The sequence below is a fragment of the Notolepis coatsorum genome (assembly GCF_963971535.1).
Source record: "Notolepis coatsorum genome assembly, chromosome: 13".
In the NCBI taxonomy this organism is placed as follows: Eukaryota; Metazoa; Chordata; class Actinopteri; order Aulopiformes; family Paralepididae; genus Notolepis; species Notolepis coatsorum.
The window spans coordinates 11,614,658-11,626,778 of record NC_140177.1 but is presented as its reverse complement, the minus strand read 5'-3'; the positions used below and the strand labels follow the sequence as shown (position 1 = coordinate 11,626,778).

Sequence of the window (12,121 nt, the reverse complement as noted above, 5' to 3'; positions counted from 1 at the left end):
CGTCCCAGGAAAAGATCCCTCAAGAGGGAACTCAGGGCGCGCAGAGCGGGACGCTTAGCCAATACTAATATAACTAGGTTATCTACATAACCTATCGTTATATTTCGTATATAGCATCGCGTCCCGCTCTGAGCCTTACGAGATAATGGGGAAGAGCGGGCGCGAGACCCGACAGATGTACCCCCTGAGGACCCGTAAGCCCACATCAAGGGGTGCGGGGAGCCCTGTCACCCCATCCTTCCTAACGAAGGGGGGGCGCAGTCAACTCCACCTGAATGCGAACAAGAGGGAGCCAGAACCCCTTGAACACACCGTACAGGCGGAACCACGTGTGACTCAACACACTGCGGCCCATACCCATACACTCCTGCTACCCGACCAAAGGACGGGAAGCAGGAAAGGCCACAGACCCCAGAACCGCCTGGGAGACAGAACCCCCGGTCATGTCCATGAGGTAAAACCTTACAAAGGGGCCCGGTGAGGACCATGAAGCTGCAGCACAGATGTCCTCCACCGAGGCCCCACCCAGGAGAGCGGCAGAGGCAGCCACCCCACGAGTGGAGTGCGCCCTGATGCCCCCAGGGGGATCCTGCCCAGCCAACGTGTAGCAGAGGGCAATACCCTCGCACAACCAATGGGACAGGCGCTGCTTCGACAGTGCCTTACCAGCACGAGCCCCACCGTAACAGACAAAAAGCTGGTCGGTAACCCTGAAGTCCTGAGTACGGCTGAGGTAAAACCCCAAAGCACGGACTGGACATGACAGGTGAAGGCCCGCATCTAACTCACTAGTGTGAGGAGGAGGACGAAAAGCCTGAACCACAATATCCCGGGAGCGGAAGGAACTTCGGATATTCTTAGGCACGAAAGCAGGATTAGGTCGCAGAGTGGCACCGCAATCGGTCCGAAAAGACAGGCACTCTGGACGTACCGAGAGAGCACAGAGCTCACCCACGCGTTTAGCGGAAGTGACAGCCAGTAGGAACGCGGTCTTGAAAGACAGCCGTCCCAACGGCGCCTGCTCGAGCGGCTCAAACGGGGCCAAGGACAACCGACCGAGGACCAATTGAAGATCCCAAGTCGGAGCCAAGGAGCGTTGCACCGGCTTAACGCGTCGAGCGCCAAGCAGGAAACGCTTCACAAGAGGGTGGCTGAACAAGACATCCCCCTCAAATCCCTCATGATAGGAGGATATAGCTGCTGCATATACCCTCACTGTCGAAGCCGACAGACTATCAAGGAGAGACTGGAGATAACCCAGAACAGCATCCAGGGGGCAGGAGACTGGGTCCCAGCCCCCCCCCTTACACCATTCTTGGAACGCACGCCACCTGCCCGCGTAAACCGCGACAGTGGAGGGAGCATGCGCACACCGGATGGTATCAACCACTGCGGGATCCATCCTCTCCAGACTCACCCTCCCACCAGCCACACCACCAGGCGTTGACCCAACACCGGAGGCTGGACAAGCACTCCGTTGTGCTGCGAGAGGGCCGTCGCTGACCACGGAATGACCCAAGGAGGAGCGACCAGAAGCTGGATTAAGACCGGGAACCACACTGACGTGCCCCGGTCCGGCGCGACCAGGATCACCGTCCTGCGCTCCCTCCGTATCCGCTCCAACAGCTGACTCAACAGCTGTACAGGAGGGAAGGCGTACAGAAGACCGGGCGGCCACGGAAAGGTCGAGAAGGCATCCACCCCCAAGGGGGGATGATCCGCTCGACTGAGCGAGAACCACAAGGGGCACTTGTGAGAACGTCGGCACGCAAACAGATCTACCGAGGCCTCCCCGAACCGATCCCAGATCTGTCTGACTATGTCGGGGCGGAGTTCCCACTCGTCGCGACGAGGACCGCCCCGAGACATTATATCCGCCGCCACATTTTCCGTACCAGGAACGTGGAGCGCCCGCAGACTGCGCAGCCTGCGGGATGCCCATAGCAACAGTTCGCACGCCACCCGGAGCAGGCGGGCGGAACGAGTCCCACCCTGCCTGTTGATATACGCCGCCGCCGTCACATTTTCCGTCCTGATCAAAACATGCTTGCCTACCACCAGGTGGCCGAGCCGTTTGAGGACCAGGAGGACCGCCTTCAACTCCAACACATTGATATGCAGGACAGCTGGGTCGGCATGACCCGTCCAGCTGCCCCCCACTGCGTGGGTCCGAAACGCCCCTCCCCAACCTGTGAGAGAGGCGTCGGTGAAAACCGTGACGTGGGAGCCACTGCTGCCCATGGGGACCCCAGCGGAGAGGATACCCAGCCTCCCCCAGTGGGCGAGATCCCCCCATATCGACAAAGGAACCGTCAACCGTCTCCCTTTGCCCCACACCGGATCTATTCTCAAAGAGAGAAACCACCTCTGTATCCGCCTCATAAAGAGGAGGCCAAGAGGAACCACCGTGTGGGCCGCCGACATAAGGCCCAGCAGACGCATCACCTGCAGCGCCGTAACCGTCCCTCCCAGACGGAAACCCCCGAGCGCGCGACGGAGATCCCCCCGACGCTGCTCCGAGAGGGTCGCAAGCATGGGCTTCGACCTCAATGTCAAGCCCAAGTACTCCACCTGTTGACTGGGAAGAGGGGTACTCTTCTTCCAATTCACAGCAAAACCCAGGCTGGTGAGGAATTCCACCACCAGTCGAGTATGAGACCTGGCAACCTCCTCTGAACGGCTGAGGAGCAGAATGTCGTCGAGATAGAACAGAACTCGTATCCCCCGACGACGTAAAGGCCCCAGAGCAGCCGCCACGCACTTGGTGAATGTGCGGGGAGCCAGAGAATAACCGAACGGCATTCTGTGGTACTCGTACGTTACGCCCTGAAACAGGAACCGTAGGAACTTCCTGTGAGGAGGGAAAATGGGTATGTGAAAATACGCATCCTTCAGGTCTATGGAGGTGAACCAGTCCCCCCTCCTGACAGCAAGCAGAAGGAGTCGGACGGTCAACATCCTGAATGGTCTCACTACAATCAACCGATTGAACATGGACAGATTCAGTATAGGTCTGACCCCCCCAGTTTTCTTGGGCACCAGAAAATAACGGGAGTAGACGCCTGACATTGCGTCCTCTCTCGGGACCACAACGACAGCCTGCTTCGCCAACAGAGATTGAATCTCGTCGGCCAGGGCTGTCACCGCGCCCGACCCTAACAATAGGGTCGGCACCAAACCTGAGAACGGAGGATGGGGCCGCGCAAACTGCAAAACCAGCCCCGCCTCTAACGTTCTCCTCATCCACCGATTCAAGGGACATTCCCGTCGCCATATGTGAATATAATCCCACAGCGCCCCCGCCGTCAACTGACGCTGGGCCGCAAGGAACAGCAGATAATTGGCCCGGTCCCCCCCGTCGTGCAAAGCACCCAAGGGGGGACCCCGACAGAAAGGGCCGGTTTGATACGGGAGGAGCGGTCATCAAACTTGTGGACACACACTCACCCCCTGAACACCCCTCCAGCACACGCTGAGGAGCCGTTCCGCAGCCAGACACGCAAGGCCTGAGGACCCCATGGGCTCCTACACGCCGAAGCCCTGCAGTGATATTGCTACCACTCAAATCACGCCAGCCTCTCCTTTGCAGACCACTGCCGGTTTGACGGGAGTGGGAGGCAACAGCGCGATACCCCGCCTGGCGAGGGCGAAGCCGGGGTAACCCCTGCTGAGCATTCAACAGAAGAGGCACCGAGTCCCCCTGCTGACCACTGGAGCTAGTGGCAGCTGCAACACCAGGTTCCACCCACCCACAACCTGCGGTGTAGGAACCACGCGACGACGGAACATTCTCACGGACAGACCCAGGCTCAGCCATCAACTGGGTGTCAGCCCCTGTCTCCATGAGAAGTGAAGAATGGGGCCGCATACGCTTCAAAGAAGGTTCGCGGCCCGCAGCCAAAGGAGAACGCTCAAAGCCCCGCTTCTGGGGATACCAGAGAGAGGACTGAACGGGGAGCGGGCTGCTCGCGGCAAAATGACGACGGGGTGGTTTACCAACCCCGAAATCACCCAAAATGGCCGATCCCTCGGCCGCCAAGACTGTCGGCCTTGCGAAACCCTGTCGATTCTCCAACCAGGGCACCACTGGCGGGGGAAACATGGCCGCCTGTCGAGGATCTCGCCACAGTCGTTGACGAGACCGTGCTCCCACCCCTGGCTGCACAGCGTGAGGCGGTGTAGGACCCGAATCAAAAACCGCCTGCGCCTCCACAGAACGCCCAAAAAGACTATCTGTGGAAAAAGGAGTCGTGAGGAGAGAAAACCTATCCTCTTCCCCAAGAGGAGACTGCTCCAACCAAAGATGCCTAACAACCAAAGTCGATAGCATCCGAATCCTCCCCGCAGTTAGAGCTTGCGACTGAGTCAAGATCTCTATAACACCACAAACATGAATCACGTTCATAGTGTCGGTTGGACTCAAAGACCTACAACCCGACGCCATCTTGGATAGGAAAGTAGCCAGCTGAGCCACAACACTGGCCGCCGCTAAATGCCATCCTGCAGCAGTATACCACTCATTCGTCCATACTGCCACCCTCCGAGCCGACATGCTATCAAGCAACGGCCGGGCGGAACGTCGTTCATCCCCGCCTGGGCACAAAAAAGAAGCTACCTGGCTACTTAGCCAAGGTACCCCCGGGCTGCACCCCGTCGTCAGCCCCTTCACCCGCAAAAAAGGTAAATAGAGCTCAGCGAACCCCCCCACACCCACCACCGACTGACCTTCATCAATGAAGGTGGCAAGAGGAGGGAAAAGCGGAATCCCGCGGCGGGGATTATTAGACATTCCAGCGTCAACATCAGCGTTAGCAGAAGAAGCAGCAGTAGCATTAGCATTAGCAGTAGCAGTAGCATTAGCGTCAACAGCATGTTCCAGGATCGCCAAGACATCGCCCACTACAGTGGAACGATCGCCAAGCCGCCCCGGCCCTGGTGCCGAAACATACTCCACAGCACGACCAACACCGACATTGACGCCTACTGACACAGACCTCACCTTTGTACAAGCCGACCCGATAGCCAAACCTTGTACGCTGCCCCTCGGTCCGTCGCCGTCAGCCGAGGAACCACCAGCATAGGTCTGCGTCGTCGAAACAAGCTCCGGAGAATCCAGGGAAACACAATCCTCCGGTAAGCCCTCAACATTATTAATCTTCCTTAATCTTTTCATTCCGCTAGCTCGCATGGTGCAAGCATCCAGTACGCTGGGACGAAAATAGAGGAAGGGTGTTTCATGACCAGAGTCATGATTATATGGGTGGTACCACCATAAGGGGCGGGGCCCCATACAGGTGGGGTGCATGTGTTTTTGTTCGTGGGAGATACATTAGGTATCACAGGAGATATAGAGTATCTCGTAAGGCTCAGAGCGGGACGCGATGCTATATACGAAATATAACTGGAATGCATGGTTCCTTAACTGGAATGCATGGCTAATTAACTGGAATGCATGGCAGTCTATGGTTCTTTAACTGGAATGCATGATACTCTATGGTTCTTTGGTAGTAGCCATACAAACATCTGCAACATTTTGAAACTGTCATGAAACAGTTTAATTTGAAATGTTTAGGCAAAATCATCCACATGGGTAGTGTAGAGGTCTAAACATTGGGTAGTGTAGAGGTCTAAACACTAGAGTGGCTGGGTAGTGTAGAGGTCTAAACACTAGAGTGGCTGGGTAGTGTAGAGGTCTAAACACTGGGTAGTGTAGAGGTCTAAACACTAGGTAGTGTAGATGTCTAACACTGCGTAGTGTAGAGGTCTAACACTGGGTAGTGTAGAGGTCTAACACTGGGTAGTGTAGAGGTCTAACACTGCGTAGTGTAGAGGTCTAACACTGGGTAGTGTAGAGGTCTAAACACTAGAGTGGCTGGGTAGTGTAGAGGTCTAAACACTGGGTAGTGTAGAGGTCTAAACACTAGAGTGGCTGGGTAGTGTAGAGGTCTAAACACTGGGTAGTGTAGAGGTCTAAACACTAGGTAGTGTAGAGGTCTAACACTGGGTAGTGTAGGTCTAAACACTGGGTAGTGTAGAGGTCTAAACACTGGGTAGTGTAGAGGTCTAACACTGGGTAGTGTAGGTCTAAACACTAGGTAGTGTAGAGGTCTAACACTGGGTAGTGTAGAGGTCTAAACACTGGGTAGTGTAGAGGTCTAACACTGGGTAGTGTAGAGGTCTAACACTGCATAGTGTAGAGGTCTAAACACTGGGTAGTGTAGAGGTCTAAACACTGGGTAGTGTAGAGGTCTAAACACTGGGTAGTGTAGATGTCTAAACACTGGGTAGTGTAGAGGTATAACACTGCATAGTGTAGAGGTCTAAACACTGGGTAGTGTAGAGGTCTAAACACTGGGTAGTGTAGAGGTCTAGCACTGGGTAGTGTAGAGGTCTAAACACTGGGTAGTGTAGAGGTCTAACACTGGGTAGTGTAGAGGTCTAAACACTGGGTAGTGTAGAGGTCTAACACTGGGTAGTGTAGGTCTAAACACTGGGTAGTGTAGAGGTCTAACACTGGGTAGTGTAGGTCTAAACCTCCTACCACTGCAGAGACCAGGCTTCACTTCCAGGCAGCGGCACCTCCGGCTCGGTCTGTTGTCCCTACAAACACAACTGGGAAGCAGGTGGGGTATGTTTCGGAAGAGGCATGTGTCTACACTCTCCCCAGACCGACAGTAGGGTAGTCTACACCCAGAGCAACAGTAGGGTAGTCTACACCCTCCCCAGACTGACAGTAGGGCAGTCTACACCCTCCCCAGACCAACAGTAGGGTAGTCTACACCCAGACCGACAGTAGGGTAGTCTACACCCTCCTCAGACTGACAGTAGGGTAGTCTACACCCTCCCCAGACCAACAGTAGGGTAGTCTACACCCAGACTGACAATAGGGTAGTCTACACCCTCCTCAGACTGACAGTAGGGTAGTCTACACCCTCCCCAGACTGACAGTAGGGTGGTCTACACCCTCCCCAGACCAACAGTAGGGTAGTCTACACCCTCCCCAGACCAACAGTAGGGTAGTCTACACCCTCCTCAGACTGACAGTAGGGTAGTCTACACCCTCCCCAGACCAACAGTAGGGTAGTCTACACCCAGACTGACAGTAGGGTAGTCTACACCCTCCCCAGACTGACAGTAGGGTGGTCTACACCCTCCCCAGAGCAACAGTAGGGCAGTCTACACCCAGACCGACAGTAGGGTAGTCTACACCCTCCTCAGACTGAGAGTAGGGAAGTCTACACCCTTCCCAGACCAACAGTAGGGTAGTGTTGAGATATGACATATACAAATAAATTTATATTGCATGACTTCATGTACTACTGTGTACCATGTTGCTCATGTGAGTAGCTGTGACTACCACTGTGTCCACTGGGAAGCGCTGTTGCACAGTGTATTGTCGCATGATTGTGATGTCACTGTCTGGGTATAAAAGGTGCAGAGACACACCCCGACACTCTCTCCTATTGATCTCTCGACACGCCTGAGTTGTGAATAAACTACGTTGAATCGAATGGCTAAATGATACCACAGTGTGAACAGTACGACCCTTTTGAACTAGAATATTTTACTTGCCGCTGCAGTTAGACAAAAGGTATACGTTTCAGTTTCAGTTTCTTTAATAGTTGTCATACAGAAGTACAGAATACCTTTATACAAAATGCTTCTTACTGTTACGCTCCAGAGATTGTGCTAGACAAGATAAGTATGAAATAAAATAGTATAGCATGTAAAATAGAGGTAAAAATAGAGGTCACAGTGTTCAGTATAGACATATGTACAATGTTCGATGCAGAATAGAAGTAACTGAGTTACCATACAATATACAATATACTATGCAATGTACTAATATACAATACTATATAGTGTAAAGCAGAAATGGGATGAGGTACAATTTAGGTACAATTTACAGTAAGGTGTACGAGTTGTAGTGCAAATCCTTTACCAATAAATATAAAGTGTGTTTAGGTGATCTAAAGTGTGGAGAGTGGGTGCTGCAGTGTGTTGTTTGTTTAAAGTGAATGTGTGGGTGTGTGTGCTGTGTGCATTTGATGGTTGTTGCATAGTGTTTATTGTTCGTTGAGCAGCCTGATGGCCTGGGGATAGAAGCTTCTTCTGAGTCTTTCTGTGCTCGCCTTGAGACTCCGGTATCGCTTGCCTGACCGCAGCAGTTCAAAGAGGCAGTTGTTCGGGTGGCTGGAGTCCTTGATGATTCTCTTAGCCTTACCCCTGCACCGCTTGTTGTAAATGTTCTGGAGGGTGGGAAGCCCCCCTCCAATTGTGCGTTCGGCTGAACGTGTCACTCTTTGTAGTCTGCTACGGTCTTGTGCAGTGCTATTCCCAAACCAGGAGGTGATGTTGCCAGTCAGGATGCTCTCTATTGTACATGAGTAGAAGTTCTTAAGGATCTTCTGACTGACTTGGAACTTCCTTAAACGCCTGAGGAAGTAGAGGCGTTGTCGTGCCTTCTTCACAACACTGTCAATGTGTGTGGTCCAAGTCAAGTCCTCAAATATGTGGGCTCAGAGGTACTTGAAACTGTTCACTCTCTCAACCGGTGCCCCGTCAATGCTGAGGGGGCTGTAGTCCTTGACCCCCGACCTCCTGAAGTCCACAATCATCTCTTTTGTTTTGCTGACGTTCAGGGAGAGGCAGTTCTCCTGACACCACTGTGACAGATTCTCTACCTCTTCCAGGTAGGCCCTCTCGTCGTTGGCAGAGATCAGGCCCACCACTACTGTGTCATCAGCAAATTTGATGATTGTGTTGTTGTTCCGCTGTGCCACGCAGTCATGTGTGTACAGGGAGTAGAGGAGGGGGCTCAGAACACAGCCCTGGGGGGCCCCTATGTTGAGCGTGATGGATGAGGAGGTGCAGTTGCCTGCTCTTACCACCTGGGGTCTGCCCGTCAGGAAGTCCAAGACCCACTGGCAGAGGTCATAGTTCAAGCCCAGGTCCCTGAGCTTGGCTATGAGTTTGGAGGGGACTATGGTATTGAATGCTGAGCTGTAGTCGATGAACAGCATTCTCACATAGTTCCCCTGCCTCTTGTCCAGGTGTGATGCTGCTGTGTGCAGCACATGGGCTATGGCGTCCTCCGTGGACCTGTTAGGGCGGTATGCAAATTGCAGGGGGTCCAGGTTGATGGGGAGGGAGTCTACTCTGATTAACAGGTAGTCTACACCCAGACCAACAGTAGGGTCTACTAGCGTAAGGAGGGAATTGTATATTGACTAAATTGGGGGATATGGGATCAAAGATAAAGATAATCTGTATTTAGTCTAAAATAAAGTGCTGTATGCCTACTTGATTTAAGCTGAATTAAACCGAGAACTGACCCATCTCAAGCTCCACCCTCTTTTAGCCTGACAGGGGAAGTAACGCCTATGATTGGAACGTCCAGAAAAAGGCTGAGAAAAGCAACAGTTGTGATTGGAGGGTCAAGCGAAGAAGGCGGAGCTTGAGATAGATCAATTAAGCATGACCCATGACTCTAATCCAGTCATTTCAAATGAATTTAGATGGAAGATATCAATGTTTGCTACTAATCACAACTGAACCAAGCTATTTCCTCTGGTATTACACTGCATTCAGGCCAAAGTATCTTCTGAGCATCGTGTTACCTTTTTTCACTGAAAAACAATATCCATATTAATGACTAATCCACTCTTGTATTGAGCTTTCAATTTGGATTTTAGTTGAAACAAGTGAAAAATAGGCTCATGGGATTGACCTATACTGTATCTTGAGCGCCGCCCTCTTTTCTTGATCCTTCTATCACAACGGTTGTCTAGGGAAGCGCCAGTTGTGATTGGAGGATCACAGAGGGCGGGGTTTGAGTTAAGTCAATCCATTGGCTTGAGTGTAAAGGGCTGAACACAGGATGAAATGAAGTCGTTAAGATGGAGATTTTTTCACATTAGAAAAACACCACGTTCTGTCTGGAGGCAACTTCACCACCTCCTGCTGAGGAGCGTTCAGAGGCAACATGGGGGGCGTTTGTTTTACCATCATCCACCTGCACAGACACACACCTGACACACCTGTCAGAGACGCATTAGCCAGCGCCCCGATACCATAGGAGTTGGCGTTGGACACGTTCCTCGCCCTCTTCGAACGGGGCAGGATGGACGTAGTGTCCTCCATGGACAGCTGAGAGACAGAGTAGGGAGGAGAGAGGGGGAGGGGGGGATGGAGAGAGAGAGAGGGAGCGAGGGGGAGAGAGAGGGAGGGCAGGGGAGAGAAGGAGAGAGGGTGAGTGTGCGAGTGGGCGGGAAGGAGGGACAAGGGAGAAAGAGTGAAGGATAGAGGAGGAAGGATGAAAGATGAACGATGGGGAAGAGAGAGAGGAGGAGAGAGATGGAAGAGGAGGAGAGAGATGAGAGAAGGGGTAGGAAGAGAGAAGATATAGAGAGAAATGGGATGAAGCGAGCAACGACAGAAAGAAAGAAAGAAAGAAAGAAAGAAAGAAAGAAAGAAAGAAAGAAAGAAAGAAAGAAAGAAAGAAAGAAAGAAAGAAAGAAAGAAAGAAAGAAAGAAAGAAAGAAAGAAAGAAAGAAAGAAAGAAAGAAAGAAGGAGCAGGTAGGAATGAAGAGAGGGATAAAAGAGAGGGGTGGAGGGAGGGGAAGAGGAGAAAAGGGTTGAGACAGTTAGCAGAAGATAGAATATACATAACATACATTGCCTATTCTATTCTACTATTTTACTGCACTGCACTATTGCACTATTTTACTTTGTCTATTCTATTTTACTCTTTTTATTATTGTCTATTTTAAAACTGCAATAGTTTTACCAACCGCTGCACATCTGAGGAAACCAACCACTAGTAATCATCCGAACCGTCGTTAACCCTTTCCTGGTGAGGCTTGTCGTGCAGAAGCCTCATATTTCCAAAAAGTCAACTCTTCAGGAATTAAGAAGAATTAATAATTAATCATTAATACCCATGTATTACTCTGTGCACTGCATACAAATGATCTCTCTATAGAGTGTTGGTTATAAAAGACCCACGTTTTGCTAGACCGCTGGAGAAACTGCTGGAGACCTGATAGAACGGATAGACTCTTTAACTACTGAACCTGATAGAATCAAATCAAATCAAATTTATTTTACAACACACGTTAATGTCCCCATGGGCCGGACACGTCTTCTTTAAACAAGTCAAGAAGAAACATCGCAATAAATCAAGAACAAAACAAAAACACCATAAAGTCCAAAACATTTTAAATGAATGCAACACTCCCAGACATACCCCACGCGAAGGTAAGGAAAAACTCACTAAAACCTAGCAATAGGAAAAAATGCACCACAGGCAATGTGGAGGAGAGAAACCTTAGAAGGGCCATTCTTAGATGTCGCTGATAGTAGTGTTGCAATAAAACAGGCGAACAGTTGGTAGGCATGCACTCATATGTGTAATGAAACACAGATAAATAAGTGCATGCTATAGCAACTGAACATTTTGAAAGATTAAAAATAGAGCTGATGGCGGATCTATTTGAGGCAAGGAACTGATACTCTTGAACTACTGAACCTGATAGAACTGATAGACTCTTTAACTACTGAATCGTATCTTATCTAATCTTGTCTTATCTCATCTTATCCTATCTTATCTTATCTCCCATGCCCATGCTTTATTTGTACTGTAGCCTTCTCAAACACTGCAGCATGGGACAGGAAGTCCTCTCGGACCACAGGGCTACAGCATGGAAGGTCACTAATGCAAGCAGTGCCTGCAATAAAACGTGGGATTTATACGACGGCCACATCTAGATAAGATAAGATGAGCTTTACAGCCTGTTATCCGTCAGTCTGAATAATGTGGAGAGAAGGGCAAAACGGCTATCTATATAGGTGCCAGACCAGGTGACGGTGGAATGATGAGAGAGAGAGGGAGGGGGGAGAGAGAGAGAGGGAGGGGGAGAGAGAGAGAGAGCTGTATAGAGTGAATAGATAACACAATAGAGTGAGGAGGAGTGAATAGATAACACAATAGAGTGAGGAGGAGTGAATAGATAACACAATAGAGTGAGGAGTGAATAGATAACACAATAGAGTGAGGAGTGAATAGATAACACAATAGAGTGAGGAGGACTGAATAGATAGCAATAGAGTGAGGAGTGA

At 51.0% G+C, this 12,121-nt stretch overlaps 1 pseudogene across 1 annotated transcript in view; it reads right to left on the bottom strand.

Annotated features, from left to right (window-relative positions):
• Positions 1-10,071, bottom strand: part of LOC311238904 — a 78,533-nt pseudogene extending 68,462 nt beyond the window's left edge. Inside the window, exon 1 of the transcript in view lies at positions 10,032-10,071. The product of the transcript in view is annotated as an uncharacterized misc_RNA (transcript). The remainder of the gene's footprint in view (positions 1-10,031) is intronic.
• Positions 10,072-12,121: the final 2,050 nt, after the last annotated feature.